The 12,463-nt window shown below is 37.5% G+C and overlaps 1 protein-coding gene across 2 annotated transcripts in view; it reads right to left on the bottom strand.

Annotated features, from left to right (window-relative positions):
- LOC112452333 (ankyrin repeat and fibronectin type-III domain-containing protein 1) overlaps positions 1 to 12,463 on the bottom strand; it is a 43,258-nt gene that overhangs the window by 22,740 nt on the left and 8,055 nt on the right. The window contains exon 2 of one of the 2 annotated variants that reach the window (XM_025012472.1): positions 12,086 to 12,373. The exons of the other annotated variant lie outside the window; for it this stretch is intronic. The gene's annotated coding sequence lies outside the window, so the exon portion shown is untranslated. The remainder of the gene's footprint in view (positions 1 to 12,085; positions 12,374 to 12,463) is intronic. 2 annotated transcript variants of the gene reach the window in all.

The following is a 12,463-nucleotide window of genomic DNA, read 5'->3' as shown; positions in this document are numbered from 1 at the left end:
GTCTGACAAATCTAGTCGGCACGCAGTCAAAGGGGTAGGAAAATAGGTATGTAAAATAAAAATATAAATAAAAAACTTTCGCGCATCATTTACCGCGCTGGTTCTTAGTTAGCCCGGTTTATTCGTACAGAAATAACCACATTTCAACTTACCAAAAACTGTGTATCAACGCAATGGAATATGAAATAGGCAATAGGAACAGAATTTCCTACACGTTGTATTTCTATTCTTTATTGCCTGTACCTGACCAATCACAGTTTTTCAGTTTTATTATAAGTTGAAATGGGGTTATTTCTGTTGCCTGCCTTATTCCCTATTCCTATTGCCTGTACCTTTGTATTGTGATAGGCTTTAGAAAGATAAATAGGATACCTAGGTGAGAGAAGCGCGCGTGCGCGTGTGTATGTGTGTAGATCAAACAAAAGTAGGCGTAGATTTAAGTTTAGATCAAAATTTATGATGTATTTTTGTGAATTATATAATTGTCTATTTTTGTGTGTTTTTTTTGTATTATGATAAGCAAAAGTTCGTTTTAACTTCATAGGGGATCAATAAGCTATCTATTTATAACACGTATATCCTAATTATAGTGTGATTAACATCCATGATTTGTAGAAACACCATTGTCAGCTCGGAGAAACGCTTCCTGCGTACTTGCGTCTCTATGGCGTCTCGAGAATCGTTCATCAAAGCGTATAATCGATCGGGGTAGAACGTATTGTCTGTCGTCAATGAGACGTAACTATATAGGTACACGTTGCACGTCTGTGCGATATTAGACGGAAAATATGACGGCGCGGTACACCACGTGAACGCAGCGTATGCGGTGATGCGGAACGGATGCGCTACCCCGCGGAATCCATTTCCAACTGACATTGAGATATATACGGCACTGTCAGGAAATTGGAAGTGTGCAAGGACGCGCACGTTTTGTTGGAGGGTGCATTAAAAAGTCATCATACATATGCGCGTCCGACGAGGTGAGAAGCAGCGAGAGGAATGCGCGAATTCGAGGGGGCTGACTTTATCCACTGACAATTCGCACGGAGATGGAATGTCGCGTGGAATCGCGCGTGATTTTCAACAAATAGTTGAAGCGATAGATATTAAATGTAAAATGCGTAATACGCCGTGTCTCTGCCGTAGCAAGATAAAGTAATTCGATTAGCGCTGCAGTGAAATCCGTTTAAAGCGACGGCTGCACCAATTTCCTGAATTTGCATTGGCGATTATTTGGAGAATTGATGGAGCATGTTAATTACTTGACGTAACTGAAAACTACCGCAATAGGAGAGGCGTTACAACGAACAGATTTCGAACGAATAATCGATATATTTCATTTTATTCATTTGGAACATATTGCATTCACTTGAATATTTATAAATTGTATCGAAAAGAAATCAACGAAACTCCGTTGATTTCTATTTACTATTCGCGAAATGCTCTGTAAAGCCAATTGGTCATTGATTGAGTGCGACTGAAGAATCGAATAATATTTAAATAAATTAAAATAACTTTACGCGCATTGGGAAAGCCATGAATGACCTGAGACCGAGTAATTACAGAATTAATTAATTTCGCACACAGATACTGACATTCTTTGTCACTTTAATGGACTTTGAAACCCGAGACACTCCACATTCGCAAGTTTCAGATTCTCCGGGGAGTTTTCAGGCCAGATATGTAAATTTCAGCAATCGTTCCCCACGGCTCTGGGAAGCAGGTCGTTATTTTTGCGCGTATGAAGAATGATTGTGCTATTTCTCCCCGAGACATATCGATAACTTCAGAAAATAAAGTGAAGTAAAAAGCTCTATATATCAATGGGCTCGCGTTACACATTTCCAAGCGTTTAAAGAAAATACCGGTGTATACCTACCCTATACTGAAATTATGTAACACACTGAATTCTATTCGCCAAACAGTCACAGAAATTCTAGCGTAGAAAAGTATACTTTCACATTCGTTTGGTAAAGAGAAACGATTTTGACGTGCGTTGTGAGTTTGAGAACGGTTTGCAGAGCAAACTTCTTCGAAAACAGCGCGTGCGACAGCTGTACCCATTTACGACTGTTTTCGACCCAGTTGCAAAATTTTTAACAAGAAGCACAGTTCTCGTTCTGGAGAACTGGCGCATCGTTCAATGCAGAAGATAATCCGCGTGCAATTAACAGTGGGGGTGCAATTAACATCGTAACTGCGATACTACGAGGTTCATAATCATAAACTGCATTCTCAGCGAGAATATTACGCGCACACGCGCAGGCGAGTACGTATACTGCGTTCTGTGAGAAAAAAGTTCTCACTTTACTGCCAACAGCATGTAATATCGCAGTTTTATCCATAATCTGCAGCTATATCATTAGTATCATTACTTAACATATATAATAATGAGTAGCAAAATCCGCGCGCAAATGCGAATTATGAGAAAATTCAGTTATATTAATCGTTAAAATTCCAATCGTTACGGGAATATAAAAAAAACCATATGCGATTATTTAACGCCACGTACCAGCAGAAAAGGATATCTAATAATTTTTAGTGGAACGTGGGAGTCAGTTCTGTATATTGTGTATTTAAATTACTCGCGTTTTTTTGCGTCGTATCGTGCAGAAATTTCGATATTTTATTTGCGCTCGTGGCGCTTTACGATACAGTATTTCGATACAGACGGTAATAATTAGACGTGTACTGCTAGTTGCTTTTAAATCATTTTAAAACGAGATATAAGTTATAAGAAATATAAAGACCGCCGTCGTAAAAAAAAAATCTATCGTGTTAATTATTCGAAATAATACTTTGCGTCTGTTTGATATAGCGGTTTTACAAGTTTAATCAGTTCTCTCTGTTATAATATATACTTTCCAATTTTCTAAAAATTCATGTTTCCAGAAGTTTTTACGGAGAGATGTGTTTCACAAAAGTTTCTATTTTGTGACATTCGGTCTCAGATCACCTGATATGGAAAATGTATTATACATACATCAAACATTTGAAAAATATTTGAAGTACTTTTCAAATATTCGTGAATATAATCCACATCACATGTTTGCATAACATTTCACCGACAATTCTGGTTACATGCTGTGTTTAATACTAACAAGCTATGCTAATATACTAAGAATAATGATAAAAGAATGAACTTTTTCGAAGCTAATAATTAGATTTAAAAGTTCAATTTTATCAGAACACAGTATAGACTATATATTGAGGTCTTTTTTAGACAAAATATAATTCGCGTCCAATTTCAGAATAAAATTCCATGTACAATTTTATGTAGCATACATTTTGATATATGTGTGTATTTCAATATTTCATGTGCGTATTTTGATTCGCTCAAATACTTTCCGTATTACTGGACACACATAAAGTTATAAATATATTTCTATTCTGAATTTTGGTACGAATTATAGATAGTTTAAAATTGTCTTTAGTGTATAATCCTATAATCTTTATTTCATTCTAATCAAATTACATTATTCTTATACGAATGGAATCAATTTCGTACTCGATCGAAATAATGAAAGCGTTCCTAATCTGGAAAATCAGTTCGTGTGTCACCGATATATTTTTTCAACCAAAATATTATCTGGAAAAATTTATACGACAAATTGGAACAATCCCTTTAACGAAAAAAGATCTCGGGAGTAGAATGCGTTCTATGAAAGTGGACGATGCTCGCTCCCGGGGGATATACAGGAATCGCTAGGAAGGTAAGGAGCGGCGGAGGAAGATTTCTCGAGAGAAGAAGATGAGAGGATAATGCATTTTCTCTCTCGCGAAGTTCGTCGCCAATGCTTCTTACGCCGCCATCGTTATGTCTACATTATACAGTCGTTGCCGCTGACTGCATCAATGGTTTTTCACTGTAAAATACGCTGGCGCTTCTCTCTCATTTGGAATTCCATGGAAAACGACCGTGCCGTGAATCTCATCTTCAAACTTCTGTCGAATTCACTCGCACAATGACGAATGCAATCTTTATATATTTGCAGATAAATTACGTGATAGATCATCTTTCGCAGAGTTTTAAAATTAGTCTGATGTTTGATGCATTTTTGCATCTTAATCAGTTTAGCAATGCAGCAACAATTCACAAATTTTGTCATTTTAACATAATGCCGGGCGCTGGTTTAATATCGCGATTTAATATCGAATTAATGGACGGCATCAAATGTGTCGAGATTACTCGAAAATGATAAATCTGCTCGCGAAATGGCCCGCGAATATTCATTACGCGCAATTGTTAACAAGCGGGCATGACAATTTTATTATTATTATTATTATTATCAGGTGTGAATCGTATCGATCTGCTGAATTTCAAAGTTTTGCCTTCCACGCGCGTGCACTTGGTTATTGCCGTTCACATGAACATTAATAAACGTTATGTAGAAGTGTATAAAGTATTCATTAATATATAAATTACAACGTGTTTACTTCGCGTTTTGCTGGAGTGTTTATATGCATTGAATTAAACCATGACCTGTCGAAATATTATTGTCTACGTTATCAATATTTTCAAGAAATAAAAATTGTTGCTTGAATTAAATTAACTTGTGCATGCGCGACAGCTGAATTCTTACAAAGTTTTAATTACACAAAGAATGCCAATAAAATTACGCGTTTATCAATACATTCCATAGATTATTCCATAAATTATTACATCAGAGTTTATCAGAAAGAGTATAATATAACATTTTGTACAGAGAGGGTAATAAGAATTATTGCAATAAGAATTATAATAAAATTTTCACTATCCTAAAATATACTGACATTATGATGAACGTTTACAATACGTTTACAATATTTTTATTCAAAAATATATAAGTTTTTTATTTTACAAAAGAATTATCATAATTTTTAAAATGTTGTAATATATAATTTAAAACAAACAATCAAATTCCACGCTAAAATAAGAATGACATTTTACGAAATGCAGTTGCTTTTATATGTAAGATAAGTTGCGCAATTTATTATATTTCTGGGAAAAATTGCAATGTCAATGTAGTAATTTTCTCAACGAGACAAAAAATTAATTAATTATACCACTGTTACATATATTATAAGGTTTTATATATAACTTTAATTAAATTCAAAATACCTATATAACTTTTTACAACGTACGTGCGTTATGTATGTGTGAGTTTTGCTACGTTTACTAATGCAACGGTAAAAGTGTAATTAACTGTCAATTTCCATAGTAATAAACCTTGTTATAATGCTGCTGCACTCTAGCGTTTACGACAAAATATTGTAAAAGGGTATCTGTCTTTATATGCAATTTATAAGACAATAATATTCCCCGTGCATAGTCATCAAATTTGCTATTGTTCTAACCCGGTATACGATGCATTTATCACGTAGAGATTGCCGCAGTTTCGCGTGTCGCTCAGAGCTGCATCGCGTGTATATCGACTGTTGTTCTGTCCTGTGTAAAAGGTCTGATATGTGTCGCGCGCACGTGTCGGGGCATAGACATTAGATCCTATACTGAATCCAGCGCTGCCGGCTTGATCTGTCAGCTACAACGAGTGACGCATCGCAAAATTGAGAAAATAAATATGGAGGCGTGACCATCGATCGCGATTATCGAGTTTCAAATTATTGTCGGGAATTTTATCGGGACAACCCTGATTGGTCGCATTTTCGTCATCAAGACAGCTGAAAATTTTACCTAAACGCGTTAAATTTGTTGTAATTTATCGGACGGCGCAGCGTGTGTTGTTTATAAAACGCAGGAAACTCTGTAAGATACTTCGGACTCGTGTAAAAATCCATCATATAGAGATGCGCGGAACGGCACGTGGTTTAACGCATCACTTGATACTCGCGCTTTATAATTTAATAACGCTTTGCGTTATCAGTTGTACATTGCAATTTGTCACCGTACTTCGCGATCCATTTTTGCGACCGCTGACATTTCACGAACGCACGTTTCGCTTTATCCGGTGATAATTTTCAAACGTTAAGCCGAGGTGGATTTATCATCAGTTTTAAAATCTGGCATAATGATATAGCAAACAAAAGCAAATCTGCTTGATGTGTTCGCATGGGTTTCGCGTATTAAAGCGCGTCATTTATGCAATGCAAAAAAGATGCCTGGCAAATGTATATATCATGTTAATTTATATGCGTCGCTTGTTATTACATTTTAAAAGATATTAATATTAATGCAGCGTTACTTAAAAGAAAATATCAACGTATATTCCCTGTTGTAAAATACAGTTGTTAATTAATTCCCGTTAGTGCGTTATTAATGAGCGCGTCGAGTCCTTTTCACGAATGCCTTTCGACAGAATGCGCTTTGAAAATTTTTCGAGCTTGAACACTAATTTCAATGAAAATCTGCTAAATAGATAGTCTCGGTCGATTGGAGGAGGGTTGATGTCGCTTCGCGCCTGATTGAGACAAATTGATAATTGGATTTGGCACGACTAATTGCATCGGAGACAAGTAAGCACCGTAACACCGCGAAAAAGGGAACTAGTTATTTTGTTGCCTGCGTGCAACATCCTATTTGTCTTCATATATTTTCTCCTGGGTACAACGCGTTTAAATTTCAATCACGGAAACATCACCGCAGGTTTCCCCAACATCTATCCTAAGCTCTTTTTTTATTTAATATCGATTTCACACTTGTCAATTTAGCCGCCCGCAGATATTTTTTTATATAAGATGGATCGATAACGCCGGCATGTGTGTACGTACATGTACGTGCGTGATGTGATACTGATACCGCTGAAGACACGTTTGATGAAATAAAAATCAGAATATTTTACGATTAAATAAAATAAATGTTAGCTCGAAAATTGCGTGGATCGGCATTTTCCATTTCGTTTACCTTGTAAAACTTCACTCAAAATCCAATTCGTGGGTCCGGTCGCTCGGCATTTTTACATCCCCCGGTGAGAGAGAGAGGAACGCCCATTCGGCGATAACAGTTTGAAACTGGAGCAGTTCATGGACCATTGCGCGCATCGGCGAGCTAAATTATTTAACTTCTCTCCTGTTAATGAATAAACTATGGAATCCACAAACGTTCTTTTATCGTTAATCCGTTTCGCGTTATTGTCGACGTCGGATTCACGATAACAATAGACGGAAATTACGATGATGCGATTTTAACGCACTGACCACTGAAAGTTCGTCGACAATGCCAGTTAAATTGCTCGTTATGTCGCGCAAACTATCGTAATTATATGGTTTTATACATGAAAATCACGTTGCACAGGTAATAAAAGTCACACTTTGAATCATTGCGATCACATAAAGGTTATTACGATGCTCCGCATCTCTATTGTACGTATTTTCATACCGAATCAAACTGATGCGCCGTCCGATCGCGACTTTATCACGTTCGATTGAAAGTGACTTCGCCTTTAACGAAGCGGAATGTAATTTCGTTATCGATTTGCAGTGCAGAGCGATGCAATTTCACGTTGCGCCGCGCCGGAGACACTGGAAAGCGTCATGGAAAGCCGCAAAAATGAGGTGGAGCTTTTCCATCAGCTAGGGAATCTTGTCAAAGGAAAATGTATCGACATCGATTAACCACGCGAGGTGATATTTCCCACGTCGGATTTGTCAAATTAACGTCGCATTGCGGTTTTGCAACAATTTTTCTTCCTTCGTTAAAAGTGCAAGTAATGGCTTTGGAGCTTTCCGATCGCGGAATCGATTTAAAGACGATTTAAAACTCGCGCGTAGAATTTGTGAAACTTGATCGTATGATCGTAAGACGCGTTTCTTACAAGAATACGCTACTTCTCACGCAAAAGGTCCTCACGACGTGGAGGAAGGACACGGACTGAAAGGAAGGTTCGTAACAGATGTGGTGTGCTGTTAAGCATCCGTGCATGACATCGGGGCAGGTGAGTTCGAATTTCGTTAGACTCAGGGGCGTATTACGAGCTTGGCAGGTTTCTATTTGCATACGCAAAACGTTGGGTCTGAAACGTTTACATTTTGGAACTTTGTGTAACGTAATATCATTTTCGAACAGTCAACTTGAAGTATCGACCCTTACGATAGTAAAATATTTTCACAAAATTATGCTTTATTTCTCGGTTACTTTTTCGGCAAACGATTCCTCCGTTTTTAAATTGAAATAAATGCGGTGAAATGAAAATATGTGGGAAATTAAATAAATACGATCTTATGCGGTTTCAAAGGGCTGTATAATATTTTAAAAGTACTTTGAGATATATATAATATATATATAGATAAAAATAAAGCAAAGTAAGAAAGACAAATATCAATATTTAATACCAACTCCAGTATTCTTTGTGTTGTTTGATTTTAATTTCCCGTTTTGATTTCCTGTTCATCAAATCCTCTGATTTTATCGAAATTGCATTGCAATATTAATTTTTTATTAGAGAAAGTAAAAAATCCAATTAAAAACTAATTTTACTTTGTACAATTACTGGAAAAAAATGATAGAAGTTCATCGGTTACTGATTTATAACCATTATTGTTAAAACCGTCTATTCTATATTTGCAAGTTTTGTATAATTTACATGTATTTAATTCTGAAATGTCTTCGCAAGAATAATTACTCATTTATGTTGGAATTTTATTAGAAACTTTTATATCAGCGATATAAAAATAATGTATGGCGTAGGAGCAAATTACATATTATTATTTGGTAACACATACCACTTTTATTATCGCACTCTCCGTAGAAGTTTCCTCGGGCTTAATAAAAAAAACTGCAAGTACAACAAAACCCACTTCCTACGTGGTTTTATAGTTTATACACTGTGTATAATAAAAAACTCATTATCGCGTTTCTCTTTCATAGATCTAATTTTGATTTTGCAATCTTTTTTTTTCACGTCAATTAGAAGCAAAAATTATCGTAAGCACCTATCGCTCTCCTTCCCTGCTATTCGAAGATATACGGAATTATCAGGACACCCGTTGCATCCGTACTTGCATTGCAGGTGCCGCCCTTTTCCGGAATGTTTTTCTCACACAGTACGGCGGGCAGAAGGGTGAACAGCGAACGAACTCGTAACGGAAACTTTCCGAGTGCTCGTAACTCGATGCAAAATTTGAAAAGAACGGAAGTAGGACAATCACGAACGGGTGGAACAATCGAGGATCCCTCTCTCTCTGTGTGTGATTTCCTAGTATCCTAAACTCGTCCTTTCGTAAGAGCTCGTTTGGATCGCTCGTACGTGACGCTCTACGCGAGTAGATAATTAAGAAACTTGGCGCGATAGAAACGGAGCTCAGAGGCGTAATTAGGAATAAGACCGTTTCGGAAATCTGGTTGAACTATATGGCGAGAACTATAAAATACCGCGATGTTGGCACGGGTCGGGAAAAGAAGATTGTTGGTTCTTTACCCTTTTTATTATTCCTCCTTGTCTCGCATTGCTGACAGTGCGGAATGAAGAAGGCCCGCCATGCATACAAATCGTTCTCGGATTCTGAATAATCCAACCCGACTCACTTAAAATAGGGCTACGCGACGTAAATTTATGGGAGAAGGAGAGACGGGGGCGGGTAAAAAGTAGTGAGAAAGCGTCCATTTATAAGCATGAAATTTGGAGAGCGTTACGTAAGGTTTCGTAGTAAGAAAAATTATTAAAAAATACGACATTTCACGTAGACGTCTTCAAGACACCTTTCAAATCGGTATTACTAGAAAGGAATTTAATTAAAGACTTAATTAAAAATATGGGAAGAAACCGAAGAAAGTATATTTATGAAAATTGCAACTGTGGGGTATGCCTCGCTGTAGTTCGTATAATTTAATTTAGGTCAGGTGAGGAAAAAACTAATTTCAAGGAAATTCTGGCAGAATCTCATTTCCGCCTGTCACTTCCGATCGTGATTCTCCGATGGTCACGTTCAATACATTTACATAATCCGATCTTATGGATGTAGTTTGTGCAATCGATGCATAATATTAAGTCTCATAACTTGACGGTAATTGCTGTTTTCATCAAGAAGTTGATGCCGGAAAGGCATCCTTTTTCTCTCTTCCCTTCTCCCTTTCTAGCTAGTTATATACACGCACATATAGACACTTTCTCACCCTTTCTGTTCCTTTTTCTTAGACGAAGCTTAACTTTAATGGAAGACAAATGCCATTGTAAAACTGGTTGAACATTGTAACGACTACGATATTTAATGCCGGCTTCAAAATTAATTTTTAAGTAATAAATGATAACACGGATACATAACATTACTGATTTAATTAAATTTAATTCAAGAATATTTCTCATTGTTAATTAAATCGGTGATACGTCATTGCCACTTCGGAATTATTAATTATTACGTCATAAATAATACGCTAGTTCAACACGTTATTAAAAGTAAATAATTCTGTATTAATTAATTTAATTCACTTCTATGATTCAATTTCTAGAGAAAATGTTATAAGTCATAAAATATACAGTGATTGAGTACATCCATTTTACATGAATTATCAAGAAGTCAGGTGTAGAGTGAATAAGTCAAACAGTGACGAGGCAACTGGCCGTCAATATAAGATACGTCGATTCATTCACTTCATTATGTCACGAAAGATTCGAATAGCCTACAGCTTATCTATATATTTTTGCCATTTACTTATACGCGTTTGCTTTCACTCCGCTCGCGTATCAACACGTTGTACCCAATCACTTTCTTTAGTTTACTTTTGAGCTCGTCGTACGGAATCTGTTTAAATTCTTCCGCGACGCCGCGGCACGTTCGGGAAACCAGCGACGGGCCAAATCGCCAACATCTGTCTTCTACTTTTAGCCGGAGTCGAAGTAATGTTCACGGGAGAACGGACCCTCTCCACGAAAGTGAAAGCAAATCGTCTCTAGGGACGTACGATGTGTCTTGCGTAATCGATTGGAAGTTATGATCCTTCGGATAGGCCATTCATCTCTCGATATTACGCGATTTTGATAAATAATATAGCGAGAAACGAGACATCTGTATATATCTTCCATCTTCGAACCCTTATTGAAAATTAAGTACCCGTCAAGAGGGACGACTTTTGTTTATACTTAGATATCACAGAGGCGCGCTACGGGCGCGCTATTTACCTTTAATATTTAATTATTATTTTTTTATTCATAAATAGTGAGAGAACCAATCGGCATCGCGGAAAAGCGACAACAATGGCCTATGTTTGTTTATTCACATTGGGAGCTATTGGGAAAATAAAATATATAATACACGTAACGTGTAGGTATTTTGATTTTATTTTCCCAATAGCTCCCAATGTGAATAAACGAACGCAGGCTAAATCTCTCATGGCTTTTTTAAGAGTGGACTAAAACATTACAAAAAATACATCATTAATTCTCTAACATTACGTGTGAATGTGTATTAATGTTTTTATGTATAAAATAACAAGATAAAATAATTGATATACAAACATATTCTTGTTTTCAAAATAACATGTAAAATTTTGAATTTTTCCTTTATCGCAACTGTGAACTTTTTTCTGTCGCATGCATAGAAATAAATTAAAAATCTCATATGCGTGTGATTTTTAATTTATTAAAAATTTAAATTTAAAATTAAATTTAAAATTAAAATTAAAAATTAAAATTAAAAATTATTTTCTTTTAAATTTATTTAGTATTTTTCGACATATTTTAAAATTTGTCCGTAACGCACGGAATAACAACTTGACAGCTGTCAAAATACACGTTCTATGCGCTGACTGAACTATTTTCGCAGAAGTAAGCAAAATGAGAAAACCTAATCGATCGTGGAAAAGCGACAATAATAAGCCTCTTACGCGCTTTTTTAAAAGTGGGATAAATTATGCTACATGCGCAAGGTGAGATTTACGTAATACGTGTAATAAAGCCTTCTTAGAAAGCATTAGCTGTGCCAGTTAGCGCGGCATCATCGCTCCGAGATCCTTGAGGCGGTCTCGGAGTACTCGGAGGCGATTGACGCGGCCTCGGAGCGGTCTATCGGTGTAATTCGATCATCGTCCCCCCTCGCCAAAACTACCGCTCGCAATTCGCCGAGTAATCGGATCGACCGGCGCGGTGCGGCGCGGCGCGACGCGGCGGCGGGCGGGCCATTCGTCTCGTCTCGAGGTCTCCTCGTTAAAACTCACCGGCGGCGGCGCCGTTGCACGTCGTTGCACCGAATGTAGAAACCGGTTTACACCGCGCGACGATTCCCGATGCATTCGTTGATCTGCGGCCCGCGAGGTCCTCCACCTCTCCGCGCGGCTCTCCCTTTCGATGCCCTCCTTGCCCCCTCGTGCGGTTTTCATCGGGCGACGGCGCGGCTCCGTCGTGGATGAGCCTCACGAGGAACCCGGTGCTCCTCGAAACCCATCATGTCGCCCTACGATCGCCCCACGATCGAGAATTCAACGAACGATATCGGCGAACGAATTCTGTGGGCGTTAAAACTCGTTCGATTCCACTTTCCACTCCATCCAAGGAGCACTCCAAGGCCGAAAGATTTGACAAATGTCACATACGCA

Source organism: Temnothorax curvispinosus, unplaced genomic scaffold (genome assembly GCF_003070985.1).
Source record: "Temnothorax curvispinosus isolate PA1 unplaced genomic scaffold, ASM307098v1 QBEX01003248.1, whole genome shotgun sequence".
Lineage (NCBI taxonomy): Eukaryota > Metazoa > Arthropoda > Insecta > Hymenoptera > Formicidae > Temnothorax > Temnothorax curvispinosus.
Note: the sequence above shows the minus strand (reverse complement) of the source record. Positions and strands in the feature narration are given on the sequence as shown.